The following is a 21231-nucleotide window of genomic DNA, read 5'->3' on the forward strand; positions in this document are numbered from 1 at the left end:
TATGCATGTTTTTTTAAATTTCTGCCTGTATATTGTATTTGTTACCTGTACACTGACAATAAAGGCTTCCTATGTCATCCTATTCATATCCTGGTTCAGCACTACCCGAAGAGTAACTGAGTAATATTAATAATGTAATACGATTAAATTCACTTTATTGTAATTGAATATAACTAACACGATTAGGTTATATCAACATAGACTGTATAATAACCATGTAAAAGTAGATGGGAGGGGCAGTGTGGTGGTGCAGTGGTTAGCACTGTTGCCTCACACCTCTGGGACCTGGGTTTGAGTCTCCGCCTGGGTCACATGTGTGCGGAGTTTGCATGTTCTCCCCATGTCGTCGTGGGGTTTCCTCCGGGTACTCCGGTTTCCCCCGACAGTCCAAAAGCATGCTGAGGCTAATTGGAGTTACGAAATTGCCCGTAGGTGTGCATGTGTGTGTGAATGGTGTGTGAGTGTGCCCTGGGGCTGGCCCCCCTTCCTGGGTTGTTCCGTGCCTCGTGCCCATTGCTTCCCCCCGCGACCCATTAGGATAAGCAGTTTGGAAAATGAATGGATTTGTGAAGAAGTATTGATATACTTGGAACATATCATCCCTACCTCCCCTTCGCTTTGCCTGCTGGGTAATCTCACTAACATTCATATGGGCAAAAAAGAAAAATCACACATGCTCCTCACTGTCCTAACAAACGCCAAAAATCAATCCTTTTTAACTGGAAATCAAAAGAGAAATAAAAAATTATGCAATTTGAAAATCTACTGTTAGATCACATTTCTATGGCAAGAATGTCTGCTTGTGTTTTGTCTTGCCGATTATAAAGTATTATGGGAGGATAGCTGTGCACGATCTTTATTGAATGACACGGAGGATATCTTGTATGCATAAACAGATCACGTGTACATCAACCAATCAACATAAAGCTTCTAGCAAACATGTACACACCATTTGAATAATTAATTCTGTGTCTAACAACTTATGCAATATATTCTGCATGAATATTACATCCTCCTTTTTTGTTTTTTACATGTGGATAACTGAAGGATCACACGCATAAACAACCTAAAGGCCATGAACAGAAGAACGTATATCAACACAATACAATCAACATTTTTTTTTGCACATATATGCAGCATGTTAAGGCAGCGATCTGCCTGCACCCTTTTACAGCATTTACAAGTTCAAAATTGTTCTTGGCTTGACTTCACGTCCAAACCTTGTCCGGTAAGGGAAAGTAGAAGTGTCTGTCTCACTGGCTGCAAATGAGGCTGGTTGTGTAATGCGGTGTTGGGCCTGCTGCCTGTTGTGGTCAAAATTCTCTTCGGCAGGACGTGCTTCCTTAGTGTGAAGAAAGTGTCGTCTGTCTCACCTATACACCTGCCCTCCATCAGTCGCACGTATGTGATATGACCTTTCAGTATCAGCTCGCCTGATTACTACAGCTGGTTTCCAGTAGCCGCGCTCCTGGAATCGGATGTATTGTCCATTGTGCAGTGATGGCATTTGTTGAGCGGATCTGTCATAGTACCTTTTCTGATGATTTTGTTGGTGAACTCTTCTGGAATGAAACTCTCTATTGTTAATCACTTTGGCCTGAAGCTGCTGATGACTTCTGGGTAAAGTCGAGCGTAAGCAACGACTCATTAGAAGCTGTGCTGGTGATCTGAAGCCATCAACTGGGCTGTAATGATACTCGAGAAGACTCAGGCACAGATCTTTCTGATCAGTACTGGACTTTTCCATGAGCGATTTGGCAATCTGTACTGCCTTCGCAGCCGAACCGTTCCTAGTGGTAAACTAGTGGTGATATGGCTGAACTCCCAGGTGTTTGAGAATGTTTCAAACTCGCTACATTTATACTGGGGGCCATTGTCCAATATAACAGTTTTAGGTATGCCATGTCTGGCAAAAACGTCTTTCAATTTGTCTATCACAGCAGAGGATGTTGTGCTGTGCAGCTTGTCAAGCTCAAAATACCTGCTATAATAGTCCACTGTGACTACATAGTTGTCCCTATTCCAAGCGAGCAGATCAGTTGCAACAGTTTGCCATGGCCTGTCTGGAATCTTGTGACTTATCTTCTTATTAGAAGTCCTGTGCTCAATACAGATGGGACAATGTTCAACCACCTCCTCGATCTGCCTATTCATCCCCAGCCAGAATAAAACATCTCCCGCTCTCTGCTTGCACTTTTCTATAACCATGTGGTCCACGTGAATCCTGGAAAGCATCTCTCGCCGTTGTGAGGTAGGAACAATGATTTTCTTACCTTTAAACAAGACGTCGTTCATTTGAGTGAGCTCATCACGATGGTTCCAGAATTCAGCTATGCTCTGGGGGCATGATCTCCTTACTGCAGGCCATCCTTCCTTGGTTGTTTTCTTTAACAGCATGAGCTGCAAGTCATTCTCAGTCTCTTTGTGGATGTTCTCTAATTGGGCATCACTGACTGACAGGCTGCTGTACACTGTGTGGACCTGCATGTCCATTCCTTCTCGTAGGCTGTCATCCTGGTCAGTCACTGACTTTCTCGAGAGGGTATCGGCAACAGGGACGTGTTTGCCTGGCTTGTGGATGATGGTGAAATCATACCTCCGAAGTTGTAGGATCATCCTTTGTAGTCTTGGAGGCGCTGCTGCAAGAAATTTTTTCATGATGGACTCATGAAAGTCACTTTCCACAATAACATGACGACCATAGACATACTGGTGGAAGAGCTTAAATCCAAATAAAATGGCATACAGCTCTTTTTCTATCTGGGCTTAATTAATTTCACTGGAAGATAGTGATTTTGAGGCATCGCTAGCTCCCTGAAGTTTTTCATTAAATTTGTAATGTCCGAATATAACATTGGATTTTGTATGCTTCAAAGAGATCGTAGTACGATTTCAGTACCTTTCTTTCATCCTCCGTAAGCGATCATGTGTCATAGATGTCTCGGCCTTTGTCTCCGACCCATAGGAGTAGGAAGCTGCATTTTTCATCCTCCCTTATCCTCTTGAACAGACCAGAAAACATTAAGTCGACGTGGAGTCTGAACTTGCGTCATGCTTCGGGCAGGTTGCCAGCATCCCATTCCATGCGGGGCGACGGAACACCAGCGACGTCCATTGTGTCCGTGTTATTCACTTTTACTCTGACACCATGTTTTGTTTTGCTGATTATAAAGGATAGCTGTGCACGATCTTTATTGAATGACATGAAGGATATCTTGTACTCCATACAGGTATGTAGAACTACTCCGACTGACTCTCAGTGAGTATGCATAAACAGATCACGTCAACCAATCAACATAAAGCTTCTAGCAAACACGTACACACCATTTGAATAATTAATTCTGTGTCTAACAACTTATGTAATATATTCTGCACGAATATTACAGCTTGTACAAAAAATCGACTAACAAAATTTGAATATACTTGGACCAATAATTAACTTCACCACATAGTGTTGTTGGGGGTAGTGGGGCCTCGCTACTCCGACCTCCGGGCTGGGGCCGGGCGTCCTGGCTATTGTGGGTCTCCGGTATCCCACTGGGGTCACTGTTCCTGGGCGGCTGCAGGTCTGACCTGTGAGGGGTGACTTTGGGGGTTTGGGGGCTCTGCCTTCCAGAGTGGGGGTTTGACCGAAATGGCTTCCTGGTTGCCGGAGTATGTGGGATGTCCTGGTCCAGGGGGTCTGTCTGGGGCCCTGTTGTGTGTGGCGGGTCTTTGCTCCACCAGCCTGCTGCTATGGGGGTCGGGTTGCCCCACAGCTTGGGCTGTCTCTCGGCATCCCGGGGTGGTTTGGATCGGCTCCCTGCTGGCTGGGCGGGAGCAGGAATCAATGAGAAGTCAGTTGGGAACCCGGTCCCATTGAAGGGGGACTCCATGCAGACTTGGCCTGCCTGCTTTTAGGACCCTCCTTGATGCCAGCAGTCCCTCATAAACCTTGTACTGGTGTGTCATGAGGTCTGAATTGGGCCCCATGGAGCGCAACTCAGGGCAATGCTAAAAGGCTCCCACTCAGGTTCCTCCAGGGGAACTTCCTCCTCAGGACCTGACTTTTCAGGGCTATGAGTGGCAAACAGAGCCGTCAGCTGCTGGTGTGTCAGGAACAGGGTCCTCACTGGAGTCAACCACACTTTGGGCCGGCTTCTTCCCAGAGCCCTCTTCATGGTGGCTGGTGGCCATGTCATCAGCATCTTCTGCTGGCCACCAGCCACCTCTGGGCTCTGGGAGGATAGAGCAGGCTCCTTCTGTCCAGACCCCGCCACACGCCATTCTCCACAACCTCCTCCAGGATGGCCCCGGAAAAGGCTATAGGGGGCAAAGGGAGGAGGTGTCAATCCGGTGGGAGCCGAAGAGTCGTCACCCACACTAAGGTTGATACAGATGGAGCAGTGGCTGCAGGCAAGCAAACAGGGGCCTTCCATGAGGTGATGGCTGCAAGCGAGCAGGAGGGAGCCGTCTAGGCAGCGACGGCCTCAGGTCAGCAGGCAGGAACCATCTGGGCAGTGGTGGCCTTTGGCCAGCAGGTAGGAGAGCCAGGGGCCGTCTGGGTGACAGCCCTAGGCATGCATGCAGGAACCATCTGGGCCGTGGTGGCCTTAGACTATATATTTGTAAAAATACAATTTAAGGCCAATGTGAGAAAATTCACGAATAAAACTGAGACCCAGTGGTGACAACCAACCTGCCCCATACAGCCACCAGTCTCTGCCAAATCCCTGCAGCTGACAGTGTATGAGCTTAATGAGGGATCATTTCCAATCAGTGCTGACTGGGTTTCAGTACCTGAGGCATCCAGCATGGTGACGCTCCAAACCCCAGCCCTGTGCTGTTTTTATACCTCCTGTCAGCTCACATCTCTATTGTACAGTTAGGCTCTCTGGAGTCTCAAAAGGGGCCAACTGTAATTTACCGTCCTCTGCTCCCTGTGTCACCAACAGAGCTTAGCACAGTCAGCAGTGGAGGACAGTGAGAGGATCTTCACTGAGATGATCTGCTCCATTGAGAGAACACGCTCTGAGGTGACAAAGCTAATCAGAGATCAGGAGAAGGCGGCAGTGAGTCAGGCTGAAGGACACATGGAGAGACTGAAGCAGGATATTGATGAACTGAAGAGGAGACACTCTGAGCTGGAGCAGCTTTCACACACAGAGGATCACATCCATTTCCTCCAGGTAACAGAACAGCTACTTTGGCAATAAGAAAACCAGGGCATTCAAATGGATGCATGTTCTCATTTGTATTTCAGCTAGTCTGTCATTGGTCAGATGTTAATGGTCCTGTTAATTAGATTGACATACACATTTGTTTTGATGAAGCTGTTTAATCAGACTGTGTGTCTGTAGAGGTACCAGGGTCTTCCTGTCACCCCTGAAGCTGGATTTGGACCTAGAATCTCCGTCAGTCCACGCTGCTCTTTTGAGAACATGAGGAAGGTGGTTTCTGAGCTGAAGGATCAACTGGAGAATGTGTGTGAAAAGAAAACAGCAGAGATCCATCATACAGGTTAATAAATAAATACATTTTCCTGTCTGTTCATGTTAACGCAGACCATGCAGAGAGACTGTGCAGTGCAGTCATTCTCACATTTGTGTGACCAAATCCCATTCAGTTTTCAATGTTTAAATCTTTGTAAAAACCAGTGAAAGAGCTCCACATTCTACAGGCTGCAAAACCCAGATCACAGGAATCATGTTTCTTCTGCATTACAGAATCCATAAATCTGTATTATGAGTAACTTACAATGATTTGCAGCTTGTTGAACTGCCTGTTATTGTCCCTCATAATGAGAGTACTCTCCTGCTGGTGTCTCCACAGTGAGTGAAGTCCATCTCCCACAAGTAAATTCCTTTTACTCACATCCCTGTTTCTCTCTGTCCCCTTCTAGTTACCAAGGACGCCATCCTACCAGCATTAGTGCCCAGGACCAGAGCAGAATTCTTACAATGTGAGTCTGTTCACACACACGCTTCTCTCTCTCTGTATGAGGTGGATTGTGTTTTATTGTCTTTCATTTTCTACTGCTAGGTGTCAGGATCGCTGGGTAGACGGGCAGGCAGGTAGCGAATAAGGACGAGGCCGGCAGGCAAAGGTGCAGGATATGGGGTTTTATTGAAGGGAACGGGGAAGACAGGGCAGACGGCGACGAACCAACATTAATGACAAGTCTGGGGAAGACGGACTCAGACGCGGACTGAAATACACAAGACAAGCCGAAAATAACAGGAAACAGGTGATCACAATCGGAGAAGCACATGTGGATGATCAGGGGGCGTGGGCACACGAGGAATGGATGTGCAGGTCATGACACTAGGGGAGCTTCTCTTTCTCTCTCCTGCTGCCTCTTGGCCTTCTACATTTACATGAGCTGTTTATGTCAAAAACCTTTGAATCCAATGCAATACAAGGGAAATTTATTCAAACCGCTGTACTGCACCAGGTATAGTATTTTCAGTACTTTCCCTTTTCCATTGACTTCCTGTCGAGTACCAGTACCAAGAGTTCCAATAACCAAAGTTCCAAAGCACTCGGGGTACTTTATTGGTACTTTGGAACTTTGGGGCAGGACATGCAAACATGTTCATTGTTGATTTAGAAGATTTACAAGCCAAAAAACCAAACAAACAAATAAATAGTTAACTAAAAAGAATTTACATTGTAGAGGCAACATATGACTAAACTCCTGCTGATTTAATTTATTGAAAAGCTGCAGCAAACAGTAACGTTTTAAGCCCTGATTATAATGAGCTGACAGTGTTAGCAGACCTCAGGTCTTCAGGAAGCTTGTTCCACAGACAGGGAGCATAGAGACTAAAAGCTGCTTCAGCCTGATTGATCTTCATTCTGGGACACTGAGTGAATATTTCCCAGATGCCCTCATGGGTCTCTATGCTTCATAATGTTCAAGGAAATCAGAAATGTATTTAGGCCCGAGACCCTTTATGTCATGTTTGAGATTGCAGAAGTAAGAGCAGGTGGACGAGGGAACAGAACAAGGGATTTATTGTAGAGCATCGACAAGGCGAGGCACACAAAACAGACTATGGAACTGGGGATACATACTCTGAAGTGCACTTACTGTAAATACACAGGACTTAATGAAACAGCTGATAACATTGGGATTTCACATCAGGTTAACGAGGGGGGCGTAGCACATGGAAAGACTGGACGATCGGGCATCAATCCTGCGACACTGATTTCATAATTGTCTTGATGTGACTGTTGAAATTTAGGGCTGAGTCCAGAAAAACACCAAGATTTCTGGCTTGATTTGTAGCTTTTGGTGTCAAGAATTCTTGGAGCCAAAAACAAATATTTCAGTGTTTTCCCTGTTCAGTTGTAGAAAATTCTGCCATATCCACTCATTGGTTCATTCCAGGCACTTATTCAATGAATTTAACAGACTTCATGTTACATCCCTGGCTCAGGTCTAGCCAGTTTTATGGGACGTGAATAGCATGTATATTTTTGACCCAGCAGATATGATCACTTTTTTCTGTTAACCCATAATAAAGTCATGAAAGAGCCAAACTTCATGAATGTTTTTTGTGACAAAGAAGTATCTGTTCCAATCACTCTATCAGAGAAAAATCAGAGTTGTGGATATAACAGGAAACTCAAGAGAGCCGTGATATTATGTTCTTTACAAGTGTATGTAAACTTTTGACCACAACTGTAGATGGATTTGCATGTTTGTATTCAAGTGAATTTCTGTGTGTGACTTTAGGCAACATCCAAAGATCCACAAAAACACACACTGCAAAATCACTTAATGCGTCAGGTTTTTCTCTTTTTTTACAAAACGGGCTGGTTTCGGTGTAAAGTCTACCATTTTTATTTCTGAAACCAGTAGTCTGGGAACTTCTTTACAAATTCTTTATATCGTCTCGTAACGTCTTTATGTTTGTGCGAGAGTGTAACAGAGTTTAATATATTCTGGTATAGCTGTGCATCTTTTAAAAAAATCCTTCACCTTTGTTCTACTTCTGCATGCGCTGAGTGCACTCCCCTTTTTTGAGATTCCTCAATATTGCCCTAGGACAGCATCCACACAGTGATAATGATGGAGATGCTTGGCTTCGTCATGGGATTAATCGCTCTTCCTCTTGCCTACAGACTCCTGCCAGCTGACGCTGGACCCCAACACAGCAAATAGACTCCTGTCTCTGTCAGAGGGGAACAGGAAGGTGACATGGGGGGCAGAGCAGCCATATCCTGATCATCCAGAGAGATTTGACTGGTTCTTCCAGGTTCTGTGCAGAGAGAGTCTGACTGGTCGCTGTTACTGGGAGGCTGAGTGGAGTGGAGATGGAGTCCGGATAGGAGTGACTTATAAAGGAATCGGGAGGAAAGGACAGAGTTATGACTGTCAGCTTGGAGCCAATGACAAGTCATGGAGTCTGTTCTGCTCTCCTGACAGTTACTCTGTCCGTCACAATAATAAACAGACTGACATACCCATAAAGCCCTCAGGCTCCTGCAGAGCAGGAGTGTATCTGGACTGGGCGGCTGGTACTCTGTCCTTTTACAGAGTCTCCTCTGATGGACTGACCCTCCTGTACAGCTTCACCTCCTCATTCACTGAACCCCTCTGTCCAGGGTTTTGGGTTTATACAAACTCGCCCGTGGCCCTGTGCATGCTGGGATAGCTCACTGTGTGAGGGAGGAATCTTTTTTTTTCCCCTCCACCACCCCCCCTCTGCGGAGGACTGCTTTATTTCTATTCATTTACTTTTATTTATTTCCTTAAGAGAAGGAGAGGGAGAGAGAGGGGGAAAGAATGAAGAAAACGGAGAAGAAGGGAGATAGAGAGAGAGGGAGAGAGAAAAAAAAACACAGATAATCTGCTTCAATATCTGCTGATGAGAGAAAACAACCAACATCTGTACGAATCACAATGAACATGTTAAGGAGCAACAGCCGATCAAGACAGTGTGTGTCTGCGGGTACCTGTTTGGACACCTGTGTGTGTCTGTGAGAACCTGTGTGCACACCTGTGTGTGTGAGCGCGCTGATGTTCATAAGGTTTCTCCATGTAAATGTCTAGTAGTGTGTTGGGAGCCACAGCCCCACCCCCCAGGACATGAAGTCGACATGGAGGAGACCTGGGCCCCAGACATCCAGAGGCCCCCCAGGGCATGGGAGCCCCCGGAGGACCACCGCAGGGAATATTGCAGCCCCCACCCAGAAAAGGAGGAAGAGCTCCGGAGGGAGACCATCCAGCAGCCACAGTGCAGGAGCCCCAGGGGGCCGGCCACACCAGGGCAGACCAGGCCCCGGGCCCAGAGATCCAAGGGCCACCCCACCCCCCAGCAGGGGCCCGACAGAGCCAGTGAGAACCACCAACGCACCAGCAGCCGGGGGCCCCATCCACCGGCAGGGAGTCTGGCGGAGGGAAATAGAGCCCGAGATGTTATTTCGGGTGGAGTCTAGGACCCAACCTGACACATGCGTATAGACAAACAGGCACACACATATACAAGCATACGTTCCCACCCTCATGCACACATAAACAAATATTCTCACATTCACCCAACATGGAGACACACAGAAATGAACTCTGTACACACACTCTCACTCCCCATATATACTCTATATGGACCCCTATTTTTCCTCTGGCGTGGAGACCAGAAAATCACCCCGGACCCTGCAGCAGCCGAGAAGCCCACCAGCCCAGACCCCGACCGGACGGCCAGCTCTTCCTCTCAGCCGCCAGTTCCAGATGGCAAACAGTGAACAGGGGTGTGAAAAGACCCCATGCCCCCCTTCGCCCGCTCAGATGTGGTGTTGGTGTGTATTGTTCTAAAGTGCTTTTAAAACAGGGGAAGGGCATGGTGCCAACCACCCCCTGCCATCCAGCAGCTGGTGTCAGCTTGGCCCCTCCCCAGAACCCTCAATGTGTATGTGCGATTTATAATTGAGAAGTGGGCACTGGCACCAGAGGTAAGGCTGAATGAACAGAGGCCCTAAATGTATGTGTCATGAGAGAGTAAGTAATGAGAGTGTCTAAGTTGTGATGTATGATTGAGATATAGGAGGAAAAAGGTAAAATCTCTGCTTTTTAATCAGTATAACCCTTTTTATTGTCTGAAGTTTCATATATATCATAAATGAGTGGGCTTGTGTGAGCGGCATGGTGGTGCAGTGGTTAGTGCTGTTGCCTCACACCTCTGGGACCTGGGTTATGTGTGTGCGGAGTTTGAATGTTCTCCCCATGTCATCGTGGGGTTGGCAAGCTGAACAAAAACAGGAAAAAAAGAAAATTTCTGTATGATTAAAATGTAATGAAATGTAGTCCTGATGAGTGGGGGGGGGGATTTTCCCCTCCCCTGAATATGTATGTTTTTTTTTATTTCTGCCTGTATATTGTATTTGTTACCTGTACACTGACAATAAAGGCTTCCTATGCCATCCTATTCATATCCTGGTTCAGCACTACCCGAAGAGTAACTGAGTAATATTAATAATCTAATACGATTAAATTCACTTTATTGTAATTGAATATAACTAACACGATTAGGTTATATCAACATATACTGTATAATAACCATGTAAAAGTAGATGGGAGGGGCAGTGTGGTGGTGCAGTGGTTAGCACTGTCGCCTCACACCTCTGGGACCCGGGTTCGAGTCTCCGCCTGGGTCACATGTGTGCGGAGTTTGCATGTTCTCCCCGTGTTGTCGTGGGGTTTCCTCCGGGTACTCCGGTTTCCCCCCACAGTCCAAAAACATGCTGAGGCGAATTGCCCGTAGGTGTGCATGTGTGAGTGAATGGTGTGTGAGTGTGCCCTGCGATGGGCTGGCCCCCCATCCTGGGTTGTTCCCTGCCTCGTGCCCATTGATTCCGGGATAGGCTCCGGACCCCCCGCGACCCAATGGGTTAAGCGGTTTGGAAAATGGATGGATGGATTTGTGAAGAAGTATTGATATACTTGGAACATACCATCCCTACCTCCCCTTCACTTTGTCTGCTGGGTAATCTCACTAACATTCATATGGGCAAAAAAGAAAAATCGCACATGCTCCTCACTGTCCTAACAAACGCCAAAAATCAATCCTCTTTAACTGGAAGTCAAAAGAGAAATAAAAAATTATGCAATTTAAAAATCTACTGTTATGTCACATTTCTATGGCAAGAATGTCTGCTTGTGTTTTGGCTTGCCGATTATAAAGTATTATGGGAGGATAGCTGTGCGGGATCTTTATTGAATGACACGGAGGATATCTTGTATGCATAAACAGATCACGTGTACATCAACCAATCAACATAAAACTTCTAGCAAACATGTACACACCATTTGAATAATTAATTCTGTGTCTAACAACTTATGCAATATATTCTGCATGAATATTACATCCTCCTTGTTTGTTTTTTACATGTGGATAACTGAAGGATCACACGCATAAACAACCTACAGGCCATGAACAGAAGAACGTATATCAACACAAAAAAATCAAAATTTTTTTTTTTAACATATATGCAGCATGTTAAGGGCAGCGATCCGCCTGCCCCCATTTACAGCATTTACAAGTTCAAAATTGTTCTTGGCTTGACTTCACGTCCAAACCTTGTCCGGTAAGCGACGGTAGAAGTGTCTCTCTCACTGGCTGCAAATGAGGCTGGTTGTGTAATGCGGTGTTGGGCCTGCTGCCTGTTGTGGTCAAAACTCTCTTTGGCAGTACGTGCTTCCTTAGTGTGAAGAAAGTGTCGTCTATTTCGCCTATACACCTGTCCTCCATCAGTCGCACGTATGTGATATGACCTTTCAAGATCAGCTCGCCTGATGACTACAGCTGGTTTCCAGTAGCCGTGCTCCTGGAATCGGATGTATTGTCCATTGCGCAGTGATGGCATTTGTTGAGCGGATCTGTCATAGTACCTTTTCTGATGATTTTGTTGGTGAACTCTTCTGGAATGAAACTCTCTATTGTTAATCACTTTGGCCTGAAGCTGCTGATGACTTCTGGGTAAAGTCGAGCGTAAGCATCGACTCATTAGAAGCTGTGCTGGTGATCTGAAGCCATCAACTGGGCTGTTATGATACTCGAGAAGACTCAGGCACAGATCTTTCTGATCAGTACTGGACTTTTCCATGAGCGATTTTGGCAATCTGTACTGCCTTCGCAGCCGAACCGTTCCTAGTGGTAAACTAGTGGTGATATGGGTGAACTCCCAGGTGTTTGCGAATGTTTCAAACTCGCTACATTTATACTGGGGGCCATTGTCCGATACAACAGTTTTAGGTATGCCATGTCTGGCAAAAACGTCTTTCAATTTGTTTATCACAGCAGAGGATGTTGTGCTGTGCAGCTTGTCAAGCTCAAAATACCTGCAATAATAGTCCACTGTGACTACATAGTTGTCCCTATTCCAAGCGAGCAGATCAGTTGCAACAGTTTGCCATGGCCTGTCTGGAATCTTGTGACTTATCTTCTTATTAGAAGTCCTGTGCTCAATACAGATGGGACAACGTTCAACCACCTCCTCGATCTGCCTATTCATCCCTGGCCAGAATAAAACATCTCCCGCTCTCTGCTTGCACTTTTCTATAACCATGTGGTCCACGTGAATCTTGGAAAGCATCTCTCGCCGTTGTGAGGTAGGAACAATGATTTAAGAACATAAGAACATAAGAACATAAGAACATAAGAACTATACAAACGAGAGGAGGCCATTCGGCCCATCAAGCTCGCTTGGGGAGAACTAAACTAACAGCTCAGAGTCGTTAAAATCTTATCTTGCTCTGATTTAAAGGAACCCAAGGATTCAGCTTGCACTACATTATCAGGAAGGCTATGCCATACTCTGACTACACGCTGTGTAAAGAAGTGCTTCCTTAAATCCAGCTTGAAATGTTCTCCCGCTAATTTCCACCTATGGCCACGAGTTCGTGTATTTAAACTAATGCTGAAGTAACTATTTGGGTGAACAGCATCCAAACCTGTTAGAATCTTATATACCTGGATCATGTCTCCCCTCAGTCTCCTTTGCTTGAGACTGAACAGATTTAGCTCAAGTAACCGTTTCTCACCTTTAAACAAGATGTCGTTCATTAGAGTGAGCTCATCACGATGGTTCCAGAATTCAGCTATGCTCTTGGGGCATGATCTCCTTACTGCAGGCCATCCTTCCTTGATTGTTTTCTTTAACAGCATGAGCTGCAAGTCATTCTCAGTCTCTTTGCGGATGTTCTCTAATTGGGCATTACTGACTGGCAGGCTGCTTTACACTGTGTGGACCTGCATGTCCATTGCTTCTCGTAGGTTGTCATCCTGGTCAGTCACTGACTTTCTCGAGAGGGTATCGGCAACAGGGACGTGTTTGCCTGGCTTGTGGATGATGGTGAAATCATACCTCCGAAGTTGTAGGATCATCCTTTGTAGTCTTGGAGGTGCTGCTGCAATAATTTTTTTCATGATGGACTCATGAAAGTCACTTTCCACAATAACATGACGACCATAGACATACTGGTGGTAGAGCTTAAATCCAAATAAAATGGCATACAGCTCTTTTTCTATCTGGGCTTAATTAATTTCACTGGAAGATAGTGATTTTGAGGCATCGCTAGCTCCCTGAAGTTTTTCATTAAATTTGTAACGTGCGAATATAACATTGGATTTTGTATGCTTCAAAGCGATAGTAGTACGATTTCAGTACCTTTCTTTCATCCTCCGTAAGCGACCATGTGTCATAGATGTCTCGGCCTTTGTCTCTGACCCATAGGAGTAGGAAGCTGCATTTTTCATCCTCCCTTATCCTCTTGAACAGACCAGAAAACATTAAGTCGACATGGAGTCTGAACTTGCGTCATGCTTCGGGCAGGTTGCCAGCATCCCAGTCCATGCAGGGCGACGGAACACCAGCGACGTCCATTGTGTCCGTGTTATTCACTTTTACTCTGACACCATGTTTTGTTTTGCTGATTATAAAGGATAGCTGTGCACGATCTTTATTGAATGACACAGAGGATATCTTGTACTCCGTACAGGTATGTAGAACTACTCCGACTGACTCTCAGTGAGTATGCATAAACAGATCACGTCAACCAATCAACATAAAGCTTCTAGCAAACACATACACACCATTTGAATAATTAATTCTGTGTCTAACAACTTATGTAATATATTCTGCACGAATATTACAGTTTGTACAAAAAATCGAGTAACAAAATTTGAATATACTTGGACCAATAATTAACTTCATCACGTAGTGTTGTTGGGGGTAGTGGGGCCTCGCTACTCTGACCTCCGGGCTGGGGCCGGGCGTCCTGGCTATTGTGGGTCTCTGGTATCCCACTGGGTTCACTGTTCCTGGGCGGCTGCAGGTATGACCTGTGAGGGGTGACGTTGGGGGTTTGGAGGCTCTGCCTTCCAGAGTGGGGGCGCACTCTGTGGTATGGGGGGGCCGTCGGGCTTGTCTGCATCACCCCGCTGGTGTGGGAGGGTCCTGGGCCTGGGCTTGGTGGCTGAGGTCTGGTGCTGGCTTCCAGGAGGTGGCTGCCGCGTGCGGTGGGGCTGTGCCTCCCTGGCCCTGGCTACCTGGAGGGGGAGGCTGGGGTCTGCTGGGGTGGTCTGGAGATGGGAATGTCCCAGGGGCTGGGGGGGATCGTGATGAGGGGCGGGGGGGGAACTGTGGGTGGGGCTCTGTCTCCCCGCCTGGGGGTGAGATGTTTGACCGAAATGGCTTCCTGGTTGCCGGAGTATGTGGGATGTCTTGGTCCAGGGGGTCCGTCTGGGGCCCTGTTGTGTGTGGCGGGTCTTTGCTCCACCAGCCTGCTGCTATGGGGGTCGGGTGGCCCCACAGCTTGGGCTGTCTCTCGGCATCCCGGGGTGGTTCGGATCGGCTCCCTGCTGGCTGGGCGGGAGCAGGAATCAATGAGAAGTCAGTTGGGAACCCGGTCCCTTGGAAGGGGGACTCCATGCCTCTTGTGCCCTGGTTGCATCCCTGTCTCCTACACAAACCACAATACACTGGGGTCTGGGGGGCAGTGCCAGACTGCAAAGGCCATAAGACTAGGTTACGCAACATGGCCTGGACCCCAGGCCCTACCATTGGCCAATGTGCTGCCCCTCAATCTTAATTGCACAATAGTCATCCTACAACATTAGGGCCTTGGGGGCAGGTGGGGCACGTGGGATTCTACTGTCTGCTATCGGTGGGGTGCTCATGCCCTGCCTGCTCACCCAGTTTTAATGCACCTCAGTTATTCATTTTAGTTTGCACACACTCATATGTATCCACCTATTACACACTCATTGAGCAGGGGGGTATGGGGGCCCCTTTGATCCCCTCTCTGGGCCCGTACAGTGTGGGTGGAGGGGCGGGACGGTCTTGAGGGTGCTGTGGGTGGTGACGGTGGGAGGGCGGTCCCTTCTGGCGGTGGTGGGCTGGGTGGGGGCTGGGCTGTGCTGCGGTGGGGTGGGGTCCCTGTGGGGGTTCCCAGTACTCTGGGATGCTCTGTGCACCGACAGCGACTTTGGAGGTTTGGTCTTGGGCTGAGTGGGAGGGCCTGCCTTCTTCTGTGGTCACAGGGCTGGTGGGGTGGGCCCTTTCCGTGGCCTTCCTCTGCTGCCCACTCCCCCTCAGCACTACCGGTGGCAGCATGCTGGACTTTTGTCTGGGAGAGACCTTGTGATATAGTATCACTACCTTGTGTCTTGTTGCTGTGTTCATTCCTGCCATGACATGAAACTGTCTTCCACAACCTCACCTTGGTAGCAGAGTTTGGCTGTTCCTCACCCAGGTTTAAGCCTCCTACACAGCTGTTTCTGTATTAGTTAATGACTGTGTTTCAACCTACGTGACATTGATGATCATTAGCACCTATTTGGTATAATTGGTTGATCATACACCTGACTATAATCTTACAAAATCCCTGACTTTGTGCAAGTGTACCTATAAGAATTGATGCAGGTTTGAAGACAAAAGATAGTAGTAACACCAAATATTGATTTGATTTAGATTTTTCTTTTGTTCGCTCACTTTGCATTTTGTAAATTGATAAAAAATAAACAATCATTATTTATATTTCTGAAAGCATTGCTTGTTTACTGCATTTTTTCACAACTGCCTAAAACTTTTGCACAGTACTGTACATATATACTGCTCAAAAAAATTTAAGGAACACTTTTTAATCAGAGTATAGCATCAAGTCTATTAAACTTCTGGGATATTGATCAGGTCAGTTAAGTAGCGGAGGGGGTTGTTAATCAGTTTCAGCTGCTTTGGTGTTAATGAAATTATCAACAGGTTAACAAGAGGGGCAACAATGAGACGACCCCCAAACCAGGAATGGTTTAACAGGTGGAGGCCACTGGCATTTTTCCCTTCTCATCTTTTCTGACGTTTTTTTGGGCTTGTTTTGCATTTGCCGATGGTCAGTATCATTACTGGTAGCATGAAGTGATACCTGGACCCTACAGAGGTTGCACAAGTTGTCCAACTCCTCCAGGATGGCGCATCAATACGTGCCATTGCCAGAAGGTTTGCTGTGCCTCCCAGCACAGTCTCAAGGGCATGGAGGAGATTCCAGGAGACAGGCAGATACTCAAGGAGAGATGGACAGGGCCACAGCAGGTCCTTAACCCATCACAAGATCAGTATCTGCTCCTTTGTGCAAGGAAGAACAGGATGAACACTGCTGTAGCCTACAAAATGAGCTCCAGCAGGCCACTGGTGTGACTGTTTCTGATTGTTTGGTCAGAGACAGACTTCATGAGGGTGGCTTGAGGGCCCAACGTCCTCTAGTGGGCCCTGTGCTCACTGCCCAGCACCATGGAGCTCTATTGGCATTTGCCATAGAATACCAGAATTTGCAGGTCTGCCACTGAGCACCCTGTGCTTTTCACAAATGAGAGCAGGTTCACCCTGAGCACATGTGACAGACGTGAAAGGGTCTGGAGAAGCCATGGAGAATGTTATGCTGCCTGCAGCATTGTTCAGCATGACCGGTTTGTTGGTTGGTCAGTGATGGTCTGGGGAGGGACGCACAGGGACGCACATGCATGGAGGGACGCACAGACCTTTACAGGCTAGACAACGGCACCTTGACTGCCATTAGGTATCAGGATGAAATCCTTGAACCCACTGTCAGACCCTATGCTGGTGCAGTGGGTCCTGGGTTCCTCCTGGTCCACGACAATGCCCGGCCTCATGTGGCAAGAGCATGTAGGCAGTTCCTGGAGGATGAAGAAATTGATACCATTGACTGCCCCCGACGCTCGCCTGACCTAAATCCAATAGAAGACCTCTAGGACATTCAGTCAATTCGACGCCACCAGGTTGCACCTCAGACTGTCCAAGAGCTCAATGATGCCCTGCTCCAGATCTGGGAGGAGATCCCCCAGGACACCATCCGTGGTCTCATTAGGACCATGCCCCAACATTGTCAGGCATGCATACAACCACGTGGGGGCCATACAAACTAATCAGTATGATTTTGAGTTGCTGCAATGAAATTTCAGCAAAATGGACTAGCCTGCTGCATCATTTTTCACTTTGATGTTCGGGGTGTCTTTGAATTCAACCCTCTGTAGGTTGATAATTTCATTTCCATCAAACGATGTGGCATCCTTTCATTCCTAACACATTAGGAGTCTACATTAGTACCTCAAATTTAAGTCTTTGCACTAAGGGCCAGAAGCATGAGCACAGTCGTGCTGTCAGCATCAGTAATAGGATAGAATGGTAAAATGTCGCAGTTATAAAACAAACAGAATAAAGTATTGCCTGAAGACTTTATTTAGATTTTGCACTCCTTACGAACACACACCCGAAAGAACACTCTGTACTCGCGCTCTTTCTTTCTATATCCCCTTGTGCCTCGGCACCCACTCTTGGATCCAAAATAAAACACTGTCAACTTACAACAATAAGAAACAAACCTTACAGTCAACAGTATAAAAAGCTACACTGAGGTCCAGAAACATTAGCACAGTCGTGTCTCTCGTGTCTCTCCAAGTATGAGGGAAGTTGAGCAGCAAGTATCTTCTCCAGAGCTTTTGACAAAAATGGTACGTTAGATATACAGTAGGTCTGTAATTGCTGAGCTCCTGTGGAGCTGAACTTGGCTTCTTCAGTAGTGACGCGATTACTGCTACTTTAAGTTGGTCAGGAACATCACCTCATAACAGGGATACAATTATCGTGGCAGTTATAGGTCTTGCCTGAACTCCCAGGGATTCTTTAAGAAGCTTAGTGGGGATTGGGTCCAGTGGACAAGTGATTGGTTTGATTTAAATTACAATATTTTCAGCTCTTGTTCATTATTCAATTCAAAAACATTAAGGGTGTGTTTAAAGTTCATAAAATGTTGGCTACTGAAATTACTCTGTAGCAGAGCTTCAGCCTTATTTGTTAGATGAGCTTTAATGTAGGGCTGCAGTCATCGATTATTTTAGTATTAGTATTACTATAAATTATTCCATCAATTAATCAGATAACAAATACTTTTGTCTTATTAAAGAGCAACAGTAATTATTCATAAAAGAAAAAATAAACAGGTCTCTTAAAATGAACAACTGATGGGTTTCCTTAGAAACATTTTTAATGATTGAACTCTAGTTCTTTTGTCAGTGCTTGTATAAACCCGTTTAGTGTACATATTCGTTTTTGTTTTTTTTTTTTAAAGAAAGCACCTTCTTAAATGCAAAAATAAATAAAATAATGTCAAATAAAATTACTGAAAAAACATGCATACATAAATCAAAATTGTGCTGTGGAAAATAGATGGTGTAGATGTTGCCAAAACACAGAAAGCACTTTGCTAGCTTTGCCAGGGTTGGATATCGTGCTACATTTGTTTTCCACCATGATAGTGGACTCTCCTTCTTGGACATGGGATGTTTTCCGAAATACATCGAGACCTCCTTCTGCACCGTTTCATTCAGCTGCTGCTCCTCATCCTCTTCGTCACTGGTGCTAGAGTCTGATGATTCTAGTATATTGTTGAGAAATGATGTTGCCCCCTTGACATTCAATACTGGGTTGTTTTGCGCTGTGCTGGAGGCTCCATTTTCACTTTCAGTGCCTTGCTTCCTTTTTGACAGTAAGTGCCATAGCCGGTATTGTGCTTTGGACTTTGAATGTTTCATCAGCTGGCAAGAACTTTAGTTTTCTAAACCTAGGACCTAAAGCAGCAGCAATTAGGACTGTGCTTGGAGGGTCAGGTTGAAACACAAATAGTTCTTTCCATCTTGCTGTGGTCTGTTCAGCCACATGAGCCTGGAAGGACCTTGCTGGTGAAGTCTCAAAAGCTGAACTCTGTATGGACTTAAGGCTTTGCAGAAGTTGTGGAAGCACAGAGAGTGTAACATATTGTTGCCCATTCAGGAACCCTGTAGCCCCTTCATATGGCTCAAGGGCCTTGGTCATTTCCTCAATGAGGTTCCATTGTTCTGGTTTGAGGCCAAGATGGTGTTTTCCTCTTGGAGCTGTTGTTGGGTCAGAGAGTGCAGCAGTCACAGGCCGTCTTTGTTCCAGGAGCCTCAATAGCATGTGATAAGAACTATTCCATCGAGTACTTATATATTGAACCAGCAAGTGCTGTGTTGTGCCCATTTGCAGCTGCTTATCCTTTAGCTTAGTGCATGCCAGCTCACTCTTTTTAAAATGTTCAACAAGGCATCGTGAGGCATATCTAAAATCAATTAGACCAACAAAGGAGGTTGCTGGGGGGGGGGGGGGGGGCTGACTATCCTCCAGATAGTAAAGATCAGATCGGCACACGCAGCTCTCAGCACATGAGGCCCCTGGTGAGAAAGAAAATGGCAAAACCCAACAGCACACAGCATGCAGCACGACGAACACGACACACAACAGTACAGTGTCCACTCAGTGTGGCACCCCAACAGCAGAGAGCAAAAGCCTGTGCGGATCCGGCCTTGTGCAGAAAGACCCCATGTACAAACATAAGGGGAGGGTAGCGGCCGATGTCCACCGCCCAAAATACAATACTACAATTACACTTACAACTTAGCCCATAGCAGCAACCAGGGCACTAATAAAAGAAAACCAAAACCCTATCAGATAACCCTAAACAGTGACTGGTCTGGTCCGGTCCTTTGCAGGAATGCTTAATGCCATTGCATCGCAGCACAGTAACACCAAGCGAAAGCGTTCCAATGCTACAGGTACAAAGAAACATAATCAATATCAAAAGAAACAAACATAGACCCTTTAATCCCACAGTATAACCCAAGTTACCAGAGCCTCAGTGTCTGTAGCTCAGCAGCTCGTAGGGGATCACGTCAAATGATAAAATTGCAAACAGTCACCTCTGCGTCCTCCATGAAGAGTTACACACTGCTAGCAGTCACCCTGGTAAAATTAAAATTAAACAAACATTCAAGTTCTCAAACAAACCCTCTCCTCCTTTCCTTACCCACAGGGAAGAAGAACCCACCCCATGTCCAGTTCCAAAACACAGCAGCAAGAGAATGAGACTCCAGCTTGGCAGCCTTCTATACCTTCCTGGTAGGTCATATGACCTGGCTCAAGTGCTTACCAATATAGTGTAATTACCAGTCCCATGCAACTACTCCTACCATCCCGTTCAGATCCCCACAATAATATTACTAAAGCCTTGAAACAGATCTAGTTGAGTACACCCCATGCTCCCCTTTAGACTCACTAAGGACTTAGTAGCGATTACAAGCACTGCTGCTGTTTTCCGTCACTCCACCTGAGTTCACCATCTCTGTAACGGAACCGTCTCTTTGCTCTTTACTCTTAGTGTACAGACAGGCTCCAGCTCCGTGTTAATTAAACTACGACAGCATCATTTTCACTGCTGTTGTGTTATCAGTGTTTTTACAGAGGAAAAATAGGGGCTGCTTGGGCTGAATGTTGTAACACTTTTTTTATTCACACATATGCCCATGAATACATTTCTATCGCAGGTCTATTTTAGCCGCGAATGTGAGTTAAACGCTCTCGCTTATCTGGTATTGGTTCCGCTATGTGGAGTGGATGCATAGACTGGGTGCTTTCTGTTGAGATGTTGAAACCTTGACGTTGTGCTATTGTGATAAGCTAATTCGGATTTACAATGGACACACTGTACAGTATTTTCACTTTTCTTTTGTTTGAAATGGTCCCAAACTTTAGACATTTCACGTCTTTTTCTCTAACTTTCCTCGCTATTTTCCCTGTCTTCCTCCATTGCGCCATCAAATCCAACCTGCTACACGTAATGCAGCGTAAGCACACTGTGCGACAGTGATAATCCCCCGAGTGAAA

At 46.2% G+C, this 21231-nt stretch overlaps 2 protein-coding genes across 2 annotated transcripts in view; one reads left to right on the plus strand and one right to left on the minus strand.

Annotated features, from left to right (window-relative positions):
* The window catches only part of LOC125739643 (GTPase IMAP family member 4), a 386756-nt gene that overhangs the window by 236730 nt on the left and 128795 nt on the right, over positions 1-21231 (plus strand). The window contains exon 5 of the mRNA XM_049009966.1: positions 10746-10871. The gene's annotated coding sequence lies outside the window, so the exon portion shown is untranslated. The remainder of the gene's footprint in view (positions 1-10745; positions 10872-21231) is intronic.
* Positions 1-21231, minus strand: part of LOC125739603 (NACHT, LRR and PYD domains-containing protein 3-like) — an 83473-nt gene that overhangs the window by 20573 nt on the left and 41669 nt on the right. The window lies entirely within an intron of this gene.

Source organism: Brienomyrus brachyistius, chromosome 4 (assembly GCF_023856365.1).
Source record: "Brienomyrus brachyistius isolate T26 chromosome 4, BBRACH_0.4, whole genome shotgun sequence".
NCBI lineage: Eukaryota > Metazoa > Chordata > Actinopteri > Osteoglossiformes > Mormyridae > Brienomyrus > Brienomyrus brachyistius.